The sequence below is a fragment of the Macaca fascicularis genome, chromosome 5 (assembly GCF_037993035.2).
Source record: "Macaca fascicularis isolate 582-1 chromosome 5, T2T-MFA8v1.1".
Taxonomy (NCBI): Eukaryota; Metazoa; Chordata; class Mammalia; order Primates; family Cercopithecidae; genus Macaca; species Macaca fascicularis.
Window position 1 is genome coordinate 64,744,882 of NC_088379.1, and position 16,819 is coordinate 64,761,700.

The following is a 16,819-nucleotide window of genomic DNA, read 5'->3' on the forward strand; positions in this document are numbered from 1 at the left end:
GAACCTTTTTAGTTTAATTAAGCCACATCTATTTATCTTTGTTTTTGTTGCATTTGCTTTTGGGTTCTTTATCATGAAGTCCTTGTTAAGCCAATGTCCAGAAGAGACTTTCTGATGTTACCTCCTAGAGTTTTTATTGTTTCAGGCCTTAGGTTTAATTTTTTCATCCATCTTAAGTAGATTTTTTTAAATAAGTTGAGAGATGTGGATTCAATATCATTCTACTACATGTGGTTTGTCAATTATCCCAGCATCATTGGTTGAATAGGGTGTCCTTTCTCCACTTTATGTTTTTGTTTGCTTTGTCAAAGATCAGTTAGCTATAAGTATTTGGCTTTACTTCTGGATTCTGTATTCTGTTCCATTGATCGACATGCCTGTTTTTATACCAGTGCCACCCTGTTTCAGTAGCTACAGCCTTGTAGTAGTTTGAAGTTGGGTAGTGGCACACTTCCAGATTTGTTCTTTTTGCTTAGGCTTGCTTTGGCTATGCAGACTTCAAACTGAGAATCAAATCAAGAATTCAACCTTTTTCACAACAGCTCATTCAAAAAGAAAAAAAAAAAACATAAAATACTTAGAAATATACTCAACCAAGAAGGTGAAAGACCTCCACTAAGAAAACTACAAAATACTGTCAAAAAAATCATAGACGATACAAACAAATGGAAACATCTCCCATGCTCATGGATGGATAGAATCAATGTTATGAAAATGAGCATACAGTCAAAAGCAGTCTATGAATTCAGTGTAATTCTCATCAACATACCATCATAATTCTTAATAGAGCTAAAAAAAACAATCCTAAATTCCATATTGGTTTTATTCTCATTTATGACCTTTAGTAGCAAATGTAAGTTCTTAATTTTAGTTTGTGATAATATAGGAAATGCATTCTAAAGTGACTTAGTGGATTTTCAATCTTGCTAAATATACATGTACTTATACATGTCTATTTCTTTTGAAACAAGACACAACATCACTTTACTATCTAATAGGTATGTTGGGAAATTCAATGTGTTTATTGAAGACAGTTTGAAATATTATTATTCTACATAACTATACTTTAAATGATCATGTCTAATTTTTTCTCTTTTCCACAGTCTTTTGATCCTTCCCTCCTATAAATATAACATGGCAACACTAAATTTTTAACATAAAAAAGATATATAAAAACAATACAAAAAGTTTATAAATATTGTGGAAAATAGCTAAATCAAGCCGTACACCTTTAATCTGCACATCAGTGAAGTACTTTATGATCACAGTGGTCCTGATTGACAGAAACTTATTTGTCTTTGTTAACAAGAAGTCTCATCATTACACAAGTTTCCCAACAAATATTCTTGAGCCTAAGGCATGATTTAAATATATATCACTATATATATATGTGTGTATATATGTGTGTGTGTATATATACTTGAGCTTGCAGCTTAATGTTAAAAAGACAAATAACCTAATCAAAAAATGTTTAAAAGATCTAAACAGGAATTTTACCAGGGAATATGTAAACGTCCAACAAGAACATGAAAAAAATGGTATATGTTAGATTATATAGTAGAGAGAAATATATAATGTCTTCCCAATAACAAATAACTTTTCCTTTGTGCTCATAGTCAGGTAAATAAATCCTCATGACTAAACAGAAAAGCTGCATGGTATATATACACACACACATATATATCACTATATACAGATCACTAAATATATAGATTTGTATTTGTATATGTATATATAAATCATGTCATACACAGACACACATACATTAAAACATTGATGTTAAAAAAATTATAGGAAGTGTTTACAACAGAATATTTTATACAAATCATTCAGGTATTGATATAGAAAAGCAGGAATAATAAGGTGGAAAAGGTTAATAATATTGTTTTATCATTCTTATAAGCCTGAATTAATTCACATTAGACCTATTCTACAACACACTTAAAAGATGGGTATCTATTGTTTAGTAAGTACTACAATCACCAACCAAAAAAGAGAAATATTCCAATATAAAACTTAATGTAACTATAAATGTGCACTTCAAAGTAAAAATTGCCAAAAACATATAAAAGATTATAAACTAACTGGTGCTCAGGAAAAGAGAATGCCAATAAATTAATGCTATAGAGATTTGCAATCTATAAAAACCTGAGAAATCAATTTTTGAGGGAGTATAATGCAAAATAACCTTCTAAAATAAAATGTCAATATACAGTTTGAAACTGAAGTTCTACATCTAGAAATCTGTCATGCAGAAATCCTTCCACATAAGCACATGTATGAACAGAATATTTCCTCCAGCACTCTATTGGCTCCAGTCAATGAACACATATAGCTCCAACAAATGTATGAGTGTAGCCATTGCAGAGAACAGTTTATTCCACTGTTAAATAGGAAAAGTAGTTTCCAGAAAAAAAAGTCTTCCTTGCAATTAAATAAATTAAAATATATGTAAACTCATACAAGAAAAAAAAAAAACTAGAAGAATACACATAAATCCAAGAATGGGAATTTTAGATTTTATTCTCAGAATTCTGCAGTATTTAAATTTTTACAATATTTTCATGTGTTATTTATGAGGTTTAAAAATTAATTTGTGAAATAAATATAAAATCAATACTGGAAGTTTGAAAAATTAACATCTCATTATTAATTCATTAGTATTATTCAAAAAACTTGAATTGATCATGTTTCTCACATGTGATTTTATTCATTTGCAGCTTTTTTAAGAACACTTATTCCATATTTAAAATACCAATGGATAAATACAATACAGTGTTTAAAATTTGCAGTAACTGTGGATATCTAAATTCACAAAATTTTCATATTTGTTATTTTATTTTTAATATTTTATGAATCTTACAATAACTTAACAACTTCTGCTGTCTTCTTCCAAAGGTTATATTGATTGTGATTTTGTGACATGACTATAAATACTTTGACAATTTTCCTGTCAAGTGAAATTCCCTCCCTTTGAAGTTTGGCAGACCTTGTGGCTGTCTCAACAAAAACGATGTAGTGGAAATAATGCAGCTTAACTTTCAAAGTTCTGTTGGAAACACAACATATTCTCTCTCTCTTTCTCTCCCTCTTTTTGGATCTTTTGTTTGCATGTTTCTTTTTCTCTCCACTCTTCCTCAATTCAATCTGTGGTCCCTGTAATAAACGACAATTTGGCAGACAGACACAATACATGCCTAAGAAATCCTGGTAGCCCACGAGCACTCTTATTCCTTCAACTTGAATCATTAAGTATGTAAGCAAATAACCTTCAGATAATTATAGACCAAGGCACCACAGGAAAGTAGCTACATAAGAAACTCTGTGGAAGGAACACATACCTGAGTCCAACCAACACCCCCAAACTCTGAGCAATGATAATAAAATTATTACAGTTGTTTTAAGGCCTGACATTTGGAAACAATATATCATGCAGTGATACAAAACTGGAATAATGAATCTACATCTTTTAAATTATACATTTGTAAAAAAATTATCATTAATATATAGCTACAAGAGTTGAAAATAGGGAATATTATATTTTGAGAATATCTGTACCCCAAATAGAAGAGTCAGCATAACATGGTGGTTAAGAGCTGGCACTCTGGATCCAGATGCCCTTGATTCAAGTCTCTGAGAAAGTACTACATGATGATTTGGGGTTGGACAAGTTGCTTGGACTTTATTTGCTTCAACTTCCTCACCAATGAAATGGCAGTGGTGGTCACAGTATTATCACCCTCATGGGGTTCCTGAAAGGATGCATTCATTAATATTTCAATGCACCAAAAACAATTGTATATACAGCACAGTAAAATTTTTTGGAACACTGAATTGGCAAGGTTTTTAAATATCACACCAGGAGCAGAAGCAACCAAAATAAAATTGATAAACTGGGTTTCATCAAAATTAATATTTTCACACATCAAACAACACCATTAATAAAGTCAAAAGAGAAACCAGAGTTTGAAGTATATATTTGCAAGTTACATACCTGATAAGTGACTTATATAAAAAATATGTAAAGAAAGCTTGCAGCTCAATGTTAAAAAGACAAATAACCTAATCAAAAAATGTTTAAAAGATCTAAACAGGAATTTTACCAGGGAATATGTAAACGTCCAACAAGAACATGAAAAAAATGGTATATGTTAGATTATATGGTAGAGAGAAATATATAATGTCTTCCCAAAAACAAATAACTTTTCCTTTGTGCTCATAGTCAGGTAAATAAATCCTCATGACTAAACAGAAAAGCTGCGTGGAATAAATGCAAGTTATTTAGCAGAACTATAAAAATATAAAATTAAAGATACTTAAACAAATAACACTAGTTTTCCTAAGAATCCATACTAGTGATTAAAATATTATAAATGAAGAGTCTGGTTTCCATATTTTTTAACAGTCTCTTTCCCCACCACTGAGAAAAGATGCTATTTAAATTCTTACTATATGTACTAAGTCCAACACACACACACACGCACACTTGCATGAGTATGCATTAATAATAGAGAAAATGTATCTTGTGGCACATACCTCCTTCCAAAGGAACTGAGTGATAAGGTTTGTTTAAAAAATTGGCACTACTGAAAACAGTGTGGAGGTTTCTCAAAAAAATTAACATAAGATTACCATGTGATGCAGCAATCCCTCTTCTGGATATTTATCCATAACAATTAAATCAGGATCTCAAAGAGATATTTGCACATCCATATTCATAACAGCACTATTATGAAAGCTCAGACCTTGAAGCAATCCCAGCATCTATCCAAGCAAAGTGTAGGACCAACCAGGTCTGATTGGTCTAAAATGAAAGGAAAGGTGAATGTACAGTGTCATATCTGGGAGGGAATGGGAGGAAAATCGTCGAAACCCACCCCATTGGAATGCATGTTAAAGAACTTTAAGAAGGGCTTTCCAGGGGTTAGGAAGTCAAGTTAACCCATCGAATGCTAAGAGCTCTCTATGAATTAGAATAGCTCTCTTCTGGTGTTGGCTGGCTGGCCGACTGTACCATACATAGGGATACCATTGGTCACGTGTTTAAGGTGGTGACCAGAGTTGGAGGACAGTCACAGAGTTCAGACCAAATTTCCTTATACTAACTCATGGCCGAATGCAGCCCTGTTTAGCAGCTTATTGCAGAATGCTCGCACTGGAGCAGAGAAATCAGCTGTGCTGGCAGCTATAAAGACAAAGTGAAAACTTCGCCTGTAAACACAGAGTTAAAGAGAAAATCATAAGAGCTTATAGCATGAGCTGAGCAGAGAGTGAAAGCTTCTGTGGCAAACACAGAGACAGAAAGAAAGCCGCAGGAAAAACCATTTTGCAAGAACCACTAGAAGGAAAAGAGACCCCTCCTCCATATTGACTGGATGAGGGGAGAGGACAAAGACGACTAAGATGGCGCATTTCCGGGTTCTTCATCAACTTACCCGCGAGCAGGAAAATGCAGCCGGTGCCCGGGAAAAATACAGACCATCCGCGCAAGCGCAATGTGACCTCCGACCGAGGAAACGGAAACCTACCTGGCCCCGCCTACAGCACAGCCCCAACCCACCGTGTCCCTCCTACTGCCCTCTCACTCCCAGGCCCTAGACACAAAAGTTGCTATGGGCAGAGGCCCCGGGTGAACTTCCTCCGCACCTCCTCATATTCGGACCTAGGAACCTCGCCCAAGAATGCCAGAGCGACTTCCTCGGCCTCCACCGCCGGAGACCGGTGAACCTCACCCTTTCTTCCTTCACATTGGCTAGCTAATAAAGTTTCTTTTTACCTTGCCTACTTGCCTTTTCTCTGGTGCCTGCCCTGGTGGTCGCATAAAACAAATCAGGTGATGCGAGACCCGGGAGGACACACCTCCTCAGGGGCCCCCCCAAGGTCCGAGGAGCCTCCTCCTTCCACTCTGCGGATGGACCAGGACCTAGACATCACTTTCCACACCTCCATGTCTCCTGGCATGAGTACCTCTTTCCTCTGTCTCATACTCCTTGGCCAGAAGTCCTGCGCAGGCCCAAGGTTTTTTGGTCACCAGGTGACCCACAGGAGAGTTCCCAAAGGTAGAGACGTCTGTCCAAAGGAACTCCATTCCAGTCCATGTGAGGCCTGTCCAGGACGGAGACGTCTGCCTGGAGGTAATCTCCATTCCAGCTCCAGGAGCCTCCTGGTCTCTAGTGGCTCCAAAGGATGCTTTGTAGCCAGGTAGAGTTCGGTTTCCACCTATAGGCGAGAGAAAGGCAACGGGAAATCCCCAATCCAAAATACCTAGAGACACCCCTTTAAGGTGTCTTCTAACTAATCTCAAAACTTTATAATCAGAGCAAGATCTTAAATGAAAGTGACTGATTTTCCTCTCCACTGTGGCATGGCCCCAATATAAATTAAACAATCAATCTCAGTGGCCACCTGAAGGCACTCTAGACCGCAATATTCTACTTGATCTTGGCAGTTTCTGCCAGCACCTAGGCAAGTAGTCCAAAATTAACTATATACAAAAGAAGATTTTTTTTTCCTTTTAAGACTTGCGTTCTCACCCAGACTTGTGTGCCCAGTGTTCAATAGCCCAGGTCTTGTTAGCCAAAACCCGGCCCTCGGTACCCACCTCAACATGAGAGGAGGACTGCACCTTCATTTTAGATAGGGCTGATGGTGGGGCACCTCCCTCCTGACCTTCCAACCCCCCTCCCTATGGACTTCCTACCGCCCCTCCCGGCGCTCCTCCCTCAGCCACTCCTCTCACCCCTCCCTATGGAGCTCCCACCACCCCGCCTGACACTCCTCCCTCAGCCACTCCTCTTATCTCTCCCATTTCCGTTCATGCTCGCTCCAAGACCGTGGTAGCGGCCCCCATTAGTCAGCCCTCTACCAGTCAGCCTGCCCCAACCCCCTCTACCAGTCAGCCTGTCTTAACCTACCCTACTGGTCAGTCTGTTCCAACCTCCCCTGCTAGTTTGTTGGCCCCACCCCCCTCCGAGAAGTTGCCAGAGCCAAAGGCGTGGTTAGAGTCCACGTCCCCTTTTCCCTGGCTGACCTTTCCAAAATTGAAGAATGACTCGGCGACTTCTCAGCCAACCCCACCTAATATTCCACAGAGTTTCGATACCTAGGCCAGGCATATGACCTTACCTGGCATGACTTACATGTCATTCTTACTTCCACTCTTAACCCAGAGGAAAGAGAGTGCAGCTTCCAAGGGAACCAAGGCCTCCTACACCTGCTATGGAAGGGAGGATATAAAGTGTCAGGGAAAAAGGCTCAAATCTGCCTAAAAGGGACCAGTATTTAGGCTTCTATATAAGCCAAAGGAAAAGATGGCTCAGTAGCAAATGGAAGCAGGCTGTTTATGTGCTTTCTACTCCAATCACCCAGTGACAAGAGAGTTCCTACGGGCAGCAGGGTTCTGCCGCATCTGGATCCCAAATTTCTTGCTCATGGCTAAGCCATTATATGAAGCCAAAAACAGGGGAAAAAGGAGCCCTTCCTCTGGAAGGCCGACCAGGAGAAGGCCTTTAAGGAAATCAAAGAAGTCTTGACTCAGGCCCCAGGTTTAGGACTGCCAGATCTAACTAAGCCTTTCTTTTTATATGTCCATGAGCAAAAGGGAATGGCCATAAGAGTTCTAACTCAAGCTATAGGGTCATGAAATCACCCGGTGGCACACTTATCCAGGCAATTGAATTCTGTGGCACTTGGATAGCCTCCTTGTTTTAAGGCACTAGCTGTCACTGCTTTGCTGGCACAGGAAGCTAATAAACTGACTTTAATACAGCAACTGACAATCCAGTGACTATAAAAGGGCCCACTCAGCCCCCGGGAATTCAGGAAACAGGAGCCGTGCCCTGGGAAAACCTGCTGACGGTCTTCACCGAATTGCCCCGAGCAGGGGGCAATAGGTTCATTTTGGTGCTTGTCTGTACCTTTTCAGGATGGGTCGAGGCCTTCCCCACCCAGACAGAGAAGGCATGAGAGGTGACCAAGGTGTTGTTAAGAGACATTATTCCCAGATTGAAACTGCCCCTAACTTTGGGGTCAGATAATGGACCAGCATTTGTGGCTGAAATAGTTCAGGATTAACTCGACTATCAAAAATAAAATGGAAGTTGCACACAGCCTGCCAGCCTCAGAGCTCAGGAAGGATGGATGGCATAAATCGGACACTCAAGCAGCTGCTGAAGAAATTTTGTCAGAAAACTCATCTGAGGGGGAACCAGGTCTTGCCCATGGTCCTTCTCCGAGTCAGGTGCACCCCCACAAAACAAACCACACTGGGTATTTGCCCTGTGAGATTTTGTTCGGCCGGCCACCCCCAAAGTTAGGGGCAATCATAAGTCAGATAAAAGTAATCTCCATGAGCTACAAAAACTAACTTTAAGGAGGCAAATGCAGGCTTTAGGTATGGCCATGAAAAAAGTCTATTTTGGGCACAGGAAAGAATGCCTATAAGTCTGGCAGACCCAGTGCACCCTTTCAAACCTGAAGACTTTGTTTAGGTTAAGAAATAGAATCCAACTACTCTGTGCCCCTTATGGGATGGGCCCCATACTGTAATCTCATCCACTCCCACTGTTGTTAAAGTTGCAGGCGTCGTACCTTGGATCCACCACAGTCAGCTGAAACCATCAGCCCAGGACCAGTGGATGAGCCAGCAGGACCCAGACCATCCGACCCAGCTGATCCTGCAATGAGACCACGGTGCCAGTGGAGACGACAATAGCCCTGCTCTGGTCACTCTGGAAGATGACCAGTCTATGCACGGTGGAAGCTTGAGAAAACAGCAAGCCCTGCTCTAGTCACAACAAGAGTTGACTAGTCTATGTACGGCCAAAGCTTGAAGAATCATCATCAAACGAATCAATGTGACCAGAAATCTTAGGCCCACGAATCTTCTTTGTATTATTCATTTTATTGCTCTTGTGCTATTGCTTTAACCAACCACCTACATGCCTTTACTGCCCATGCTGGCTGTAAGAATGCTACTGTTTGCTTTGTTTCTGCTGATCCCCATATCTGTGCTAGAAGGAGGAGGACCCATATTAGGATGCCCTCACTCCATGCACACTCCATGGATAAGAAACACAGTAGTTAAGACTTTATTGTACCATACATACTATAGGTACCTGGACACAAGATAGGTCAGGGGATACTGTACCCCAATTTACATGCTTAATCACATCATAAGATTGCAGGCAGTACTTGAAATCATCACTAATGAGATAGCAAATACGTTAGACTTACTAGCCCAGCATGCCACAGAAATAAGGAACACCATCTATTAGAATAGACTGACCTCAGACTACCTCCTAGCCCAGAAAGAAGGAGTATGTGGAAAGTTGAGCCTGATGAATTGCTGCCTAGAAATTAATGATAACAGGAAAGTCATCACAGAAATAACTGCAAGGATGTGGAAGAGAGCTCATGTCCCACTTCAGACCTGGAATTCGGATGGTCTCCAGATTCCCTCTTAGAAGGTTGGTTTTCATCCTTAGGTGATTTTAAAACATCAGGGGTCGTGTTGGCTTTATTAAAGCATTGCCTAATGCTCCCTTGCCTTTTACCCCTCCTCATCAGAAGCATTCAATCAACCATAGAATCCATAGTTAACAGAACCACCTCCACTCGACTGACGGCTCTCACCAAGCATCAACCCATATCAAACAGAGAAGAACTGACTTGTAATGAGGAACCAAATGATGGTGATGCCTTCTATTAAATTCCATTACAGGAGGCATCAAAGGGGGAGATGAGGTCGAAAATAAGAAAGAAAGAAAGAAAGAAAGAAAGAAAGAAAGAAAGAAAGAAAGAAAGAAAGAAAGAAAGAAAGAAAGAAAGAGAAGAAAGAAAGAAAGAAAGAAAGAGAAGGAAAGAAAGAAAGAAAGAAAGAAAGAAAGAAAGAAAGAAAGAAAGAAAGAAAGAAAGAAAAGAAAGAAAGAAAGAAAGAAAGAAAGAAAGAAAGAAAGAAAGAAAGAAAGGAAGAAAGAAAGAAAAAGGAAGGAAGGAAGGAAGGAAGGAAGGAAGGAAGGAAGGAAGGAAGGAAGGAAGGAAGGAAGGAAGGAAGGAAGAAAGGAAAGAAAGAAAGAAAGAAAGAAAGAAAGAAAGAAAGAAAGAAAGAAAGAAAGAAAGAAAGAAAGAAAGAAAGAAAGAAAGAGAAAGAAATTAAAAAGAGAAATAAGCTTTCCTGTAGTAGACTAACTTGTCCCAGAGGCAGCAATGGGTGAAGTCCAGACCCAGGGAAAGTCTTGGTAATACTATAAAAAACCAGGACACACACCAAAAAAATGTGGTCCAGAGATGCTCCCAGCACTCCTTCAACATAGGGAGAAAAAAACAAATTTTCCTCTGTTTTATGGTATGGGTTTATAGATTTTTGTTCTTTGTAACTAGCAACTTCAAGTATTCTGTTTTGTCTAAAAAGTACAGTGAAGGTCATGACAAGCCTGAGCAGGCCTGAACTACAGCTGTCTGGGGACCATATTGAAGATTAGAAGGTAAACCAGTGCAAGACTGTTTTGAGCAAAACCTACATAACAGACATCTAGTTTGCACAGCAACAGTCATGCGCAATCCTGACTTATGAGCTGTCACAATTTGATCAATTGTTCTCCCTCTGTATCCCTGCTTTTGCTCCACTGTAAGCCTGCATCAAGTTAGCCCACCCCTTTTGAAAAGTGTGTATAAAAGTCAAGTGCTTTGTTGGGGTCCCAATCTTTGGACGTTAAGTCCGCTGAGTGTGACTGAGTGCACTCAATAAAGATATCCTCTTGTATACATCCCAAGGTCTCCCTCTAGTCCTCCTGATTCCCACAAAAAGATGTCATATTAAAAACAATATACATGACAGATGATAAAATAGCACAAAGAGTGTTGTTGATTAATAATACTTTGCCATTAACATTGTGATTAGAAAAAAATACATAATTAGGAGGTGCAGTGTGGCATTTTGGTATTATCATGATAGTGGAGGCAGGTAACGGATATCACCAAATTTTGCTCTGCCATTCAATTCTATAGCTTATAGATTCCTAAGTGCGCTGTATGTACTACAAATGTTATCAGAAAGGAGTTATATTTATGTGTTACTTCACTAGCACAATAACAATAAATACGTTTTTTAAAAAAAAAAAATCGAAACGTATCATGGAGCTTAGGCTTTCCATGTAACCTGGGCCCCTTTACTTACCATAATTTTGAAATAGGTCTATTCAGTGTATTGTTCAGAGGGCTATTCAGAGAAAGGAAGCTCAAACTCATCCACCCTGAGTCTAGGTACCCACTTAGGCATGTAGATTTGGAGAAACAGAAAAACCAAACTGTCTTGGTGGACTGGACTTGGCCAATATCTGATAGGAAGATGTAATAAAAAGAGGGTGATCAAATCCTGCCCTTAAGGTAGACAGAATCTGTCAATGCTTTAGAGTATACCGTCAAGGAGTTAACAGTCAGCAGAACAAAATTTAGCATCATCACAATTTTGGAAGTTTTTTAACAGCCCTATTATTTATAAACTGCCAATCAGTATTTTTACATTTAAATAATTTTCAGTGGTAGTAAATGTGATAACATTCTCAATATATGTGAAAAATATCACTTACAATTTTTTCTTGGAAGAAACGCTTAATAATTTGTAATCAGAAACAAATTATATGTACTGTCTAAGTAGATTAATGGATCTCTCATACATAGATGATGACACAGATTTGCATTTTAGTAAATTATCAAATATAACTCTAATTTATGGAAGAAGTGAATATAAGTAAACTATCTCCTATTTCATTTTTTTATAAATGAAAAGATTAACATTAAATTTGTAAGATGAATGTGTATGTAGTAAATACAATAATAAAATAGGTGTAGAGCATTAGTAGTAACTTTTTACTCTTATTTATACTAGGATTATGTCTGCCTAACAATTACTTAAATATTTGAAGTTTTAATTTATTATCACAATTCTCTAAGCCACTATATATGAAACCTCATGATTGCGTTTAGCTTCACAATATAAAAATTAGTCAAGATAATATAGTTGTTCTATTTACTTCAGTCTTCTAATAGTTCTCATTACTTAACTTGTCCTCATTTCCTTATTAGCCATATGGAAGGCATTTGACTAGGTGATCTCAATACTTTTAGAATTCTAACAGAAATGCTATAATTTGAATTTTACTCATAGAACAAGGTACATTCATTTTTAAAACTTTTAAGTTCAGGAGCACATGTTCCCGTTTATTACATATGTAAAGTTGTGTCATGGAAGTTTGTTTGACAGATTATTTCATCACACAGGTATTAAGCCTAGTGCCCATTAGTGATTTTTTCTGCTCCTCTCCCTCATCCCACCCTCCACCTTCTGAAAGGCCCCAGTGTACGTTGTTGCCCTCTATGTATCCACGTGTTCTCAACGTTAGGCTCACTTATGTATACAGTTCTATGGAAATTTGATGACAGGAAATCAGATACCTTAGTACCAATATTCAACAATATAGTGGGTATTCCAGAATCACTTTCTCAGTAAGATTCCGAGGATCAAATATTGAGAACTTGGGTAACAGCATGTGAAGATGAAAATGGTTCAACGGAAAACACACTGTTGAAATAATAACTGATTAATCATTTATCATTTAAAAAGTCAAAAATAAAATCTAACTTCTTTATATTTATCTTCCAGTCCTAGGAAAAATATAATAAACTAAAAGGGATTGAAATTTTATTATACACAGTCATACACTTTATGGCCAGAAACAAACTGTCTTTATTTCAAGTGTAGTTACCTTTCAGAAAATTGTTTTTCAATAATTTTCTGGGTTGTCTGTCTCCTAATTCAATCATCACACCTACTCTTTCTCCTAATGTATAGATGTCGCAAATGCAACAGAAAAATGACAGCTCTTCTTTCATTACCAGTAGCTTCATTTTCTATGAGAATAAATTCCCTATCTTTATCATGGAGTGGTGGTAACACATTTCATGATGGAGTGTGGCCTGTCCTTCCTCTATCCAAGCACCACCACCACCCCTCTCCCTGCTGCACTGGATACTGTGCCCTATCATACTCAGTGACTACATCATTTCTCTAAGAGAACAAGTTCTGGCATGCATGCTGCTTCTTTTTTGGGGGAGGGTGGTAATGAGAAATGGGTGATACACAATTATCTTTATCCACAGTGTTCTCTATTTGTCCATGTGACAATCTTGCATGATTTCTTCAAATCTCAAGTCACATACCATGTGTCAATGTGTAGCTTTCACTTACTGCCCCAGAGGACTTGGTGCTTCTTCCTTTGTGATCTGAAACCGATTTTAATGCAGTTTTACTGTTACAGTAATTTGTGATCTAGAGAACAATGCCTATTTCATTGACTCATATTGTGTGTTGCTCATTTTAGTTCTAAGACTTATAATGTATACTTTTTCAAAAAATCATCTACTCTTAGGTCATCCACAAACTAAAGCATTTATAACTCATGATGGATCCAATTTAATGTATGAGGGAATCTACCACGGAATCCCTACGGTGGGCCTTCCTTTATTGCAGATCAACCTGATAACTTTGGTCAAATGAAAGCTAAGGGGGAAGCTGTTAGATTGGACTCAAAAACAATGTAAATTACAGATTTGCTCGATGCATTAAAAGCAGTCATTAACGACCCTACACAAATATAAATTTTTTAAGTTCATTGCATGTATCCATACTTTCTCACATGAAGGCCAAGGGAGCTGCAGTGATTCTGAACATGAACACAGTACTGAGTACATATATTTTTTGTAACACTTAAAGGCCATGATAAATACATCATTGTATCACAATATGTTTTTTGTTTGTTTGTTTGATTTAGTGAAATCATTGGTCAGAGTTTTTAGGATAGTGCATAAATTCTAAAATAGCCAAAAAGTGAAATAAGAGGAATTGCTAAAGATGGTAACAGAAGGATTGTAAGGAAGATTGAGGATAAAGTTGAAGCAGAAAACTGTAAATATTATTACAGTACTGACTAATTTTCAGCACACTTATGTTGTCTTTCAACATGAGAACTCATCAAATGTTCATTTTTAAATATTTTTTGTGTATGTTGAAGGTATATAAAATGATATTATGGAATACAAATACATATTTTAAAAGTTACCATAATAAAACAAATAAACATATTCATGATCTCCTATTAGTCATATATTTTTTTTGTTTTTAAAGCATTCTTAAGATGATTTATTTTCAGTAATCAGCATGACATAATCAATCTCTAATTACATCATATTCAATGTTTTACAAATTTTCACACTACATTTTGATCCCATCATTGATAATTTGTAAACAGCTAGAGCTTTCAAATTTGCCTTTTAAAAATTATTGAAAAGAGGAGATATTAGTATAAATATAGCCATTTCTTTGTTCTTACAGTGGTGGTTAATTTGCTTATTTGGAAGAATTATAAAATCAAAAAATAGTTGACTTGGAAGAGATAAGTTGGAATATTTCTGTTTAATAGCCAAAATGTATGAAACCAGAAATATGCGGTTTAAAAATTATTTCAGCATATACATTAATTTCAGTTATGCTATTACTATTACATTAATAATAGCAATAATTTTTAATAAACATAGCTCTGTATTGAAAAATGACAATTTTTAATTAGTTGATACATACTGAATGTGTGTGACAAACATTGTATTGGTTCTTTGTATTATGAATCCGAATTGTATGAAAAAATATATCAGAATTAGTGCCCTCTTCTGAAAAACACCATTCCACCATGTGTTTTTTTAAGTAACAAGGAGAGAAGTTACCTCCATTGCTATTGCTACGGTGTCATGCTTTAGCACTTTTTGATTTTGACTTAGTAAGCAATATGCTTACATGCATCCTTATTCTTTGTCTATTAGTCCAAAATTATTTCACACTAGAAACAAATGGACTGCAACACCTCAAAGTAAAATATTGAAAGCCACTTAGATTCTAAAATACCAATACAAGAAAAATAGTAATGACAGTGATCATTTACTGACAATCACTTTATGATGAGAATAATTCTACCAATTATTCTGAGAATCATTACATGACGACTCACAATAATCAGGCAAGAAAGACACAATTCTTATTCATTCAAATTAACAATTAAAAAAACTTGGAACAGATACATTTTTTAAAAAAACGGCCAGTAGATATCAGGTTAGGATTCAAACTAAGGCCATCCACTTTCATACTTTTAACCATGAATCCACTGATGTAATGTTAATTCCAACTCTTGGTCAGTGCCAACTCCTCATGAGCTTTGCCCTGACATGTACCTGACCTCGTCAGATTTGTCTGCTATCTCTAGACTTTGATATTATTTTGAAACTTGTACACCAGGTCCATTTTTTTTTTTTAACTGGCTAATCAATTTCTGCACTCTCAAATGATTTTTTTAACCCTTTGGACTCATCTGATTTCAATTTCTAGGCTACAAATACTTGTTCTTTCTTAAATTATCTCTTTACATCTTGAAATCTTATGCATGAAACAAATTCTAGCCCATAAACCAAAATCTCTATAACCACCATGAAATAAAATATTTTATTTTTCATCCACTTTTATGTGCACTCATTTTTAACATCTACACAAAAATTTCACATATTTGTCTTTTCTGGTTCATTATATCAGTTGATGTCTCTTTGATTTTCCATTAGCTGTAAAAAGAATGTGATGTAGTTATCAATCATTCATTATGATCAGTCTCTGAAGCCCTTGGACCAAAAACTCTTCTGGATTGAGTTTGTCATGCACCACAATGGAACCAAGTACCTGCTGCCACCTACCCACAACCTCACCTGGTTGCAGTACTGCTCTATGGATGTGCTGGTCTGCATGGCAATTGTTACTCTCTTTGTCATAATATGTGGTTTGATTATCAACTGTTTGTTAAGGTAAGAAAGAAAGAAAAGAGAGTAGATCTGTTTGAGATCTAAGGCAGGCAGGCATGATACAGAAAATCATGCCATTTAATGCCGCCACTATGTATCAAGGTATGGACTAAATTCTTTACTGCATTTTACAAAATCTGTGCCTTCTAGATTTGTTTGAAATTTTTAATCTTTGTTAAACATTAAGTAATGTACAATTTTAATTTCAGAAAACCTGTAGTAATTCACTTTTAATGCTTATCTATGTATATTTTTAAACTGAAAATAAAATGAGATTCACTAGAAACTCAGTCTGTTTCCTTGAGAAGGCCAGAAAGACTAAATATATTTTGCATTTTAAGAAATCTCTTCTTTTATATATGTATTTATAAAATATATAGTAAATTTATATATTATGCATTTATATAACATATAAAATAAATATATTTATATATTATATTTTTATTGTTTTATTTTAACTTTTATTTCAAGTTCAGAGATACACATGCAGGATGTGCCTGTTTATTGCATAGATAAAGAACCCTCTTCTATATAAACAAATACAATTATATGGAATATATGTGTGCATGTCAGAAAAAAAAAAGAAACACTGAGCAACATCCTTGTCAAAAATTGCAAGACAAATTTTATTTTGACTACTGAAGTAGGGGATAGAGACTGCAATATGAACTGAACTCAACCCCAACTAAGACAAAAGTTAACTGACACTTTTAAAGAAAATCTATTTGTGAATAAAATGGGAATATGAGGAAATAAAAATAAGGAAACCAAAAAGAGAGTAGTTGGCTATATGGAAATAGAAAATTACATAAAGATTAAGTGTACATGATTGATTATTTGACAAGGTGAGTTAGACAGGGTAATTTTGCAATTTGGCAGGATCACATTTTATTGAGCAAAGCCTCAGCATGAAGGCTAGGGTCACCTT

At 36.8% G+C, this 16,819-nt stretch overlaps 1 pseudogene; it reads left to right on the plus strand.

The window, feature by feature from the left end:
- Positions 1 to 16,819, plus strand: part of LOC102145674 (UDP-glucuronosyltransferase 2B10-like) — an 87,630-nt pseudogene that overhangs the window by 46,462 nt on the left and 24,349 nt on the right.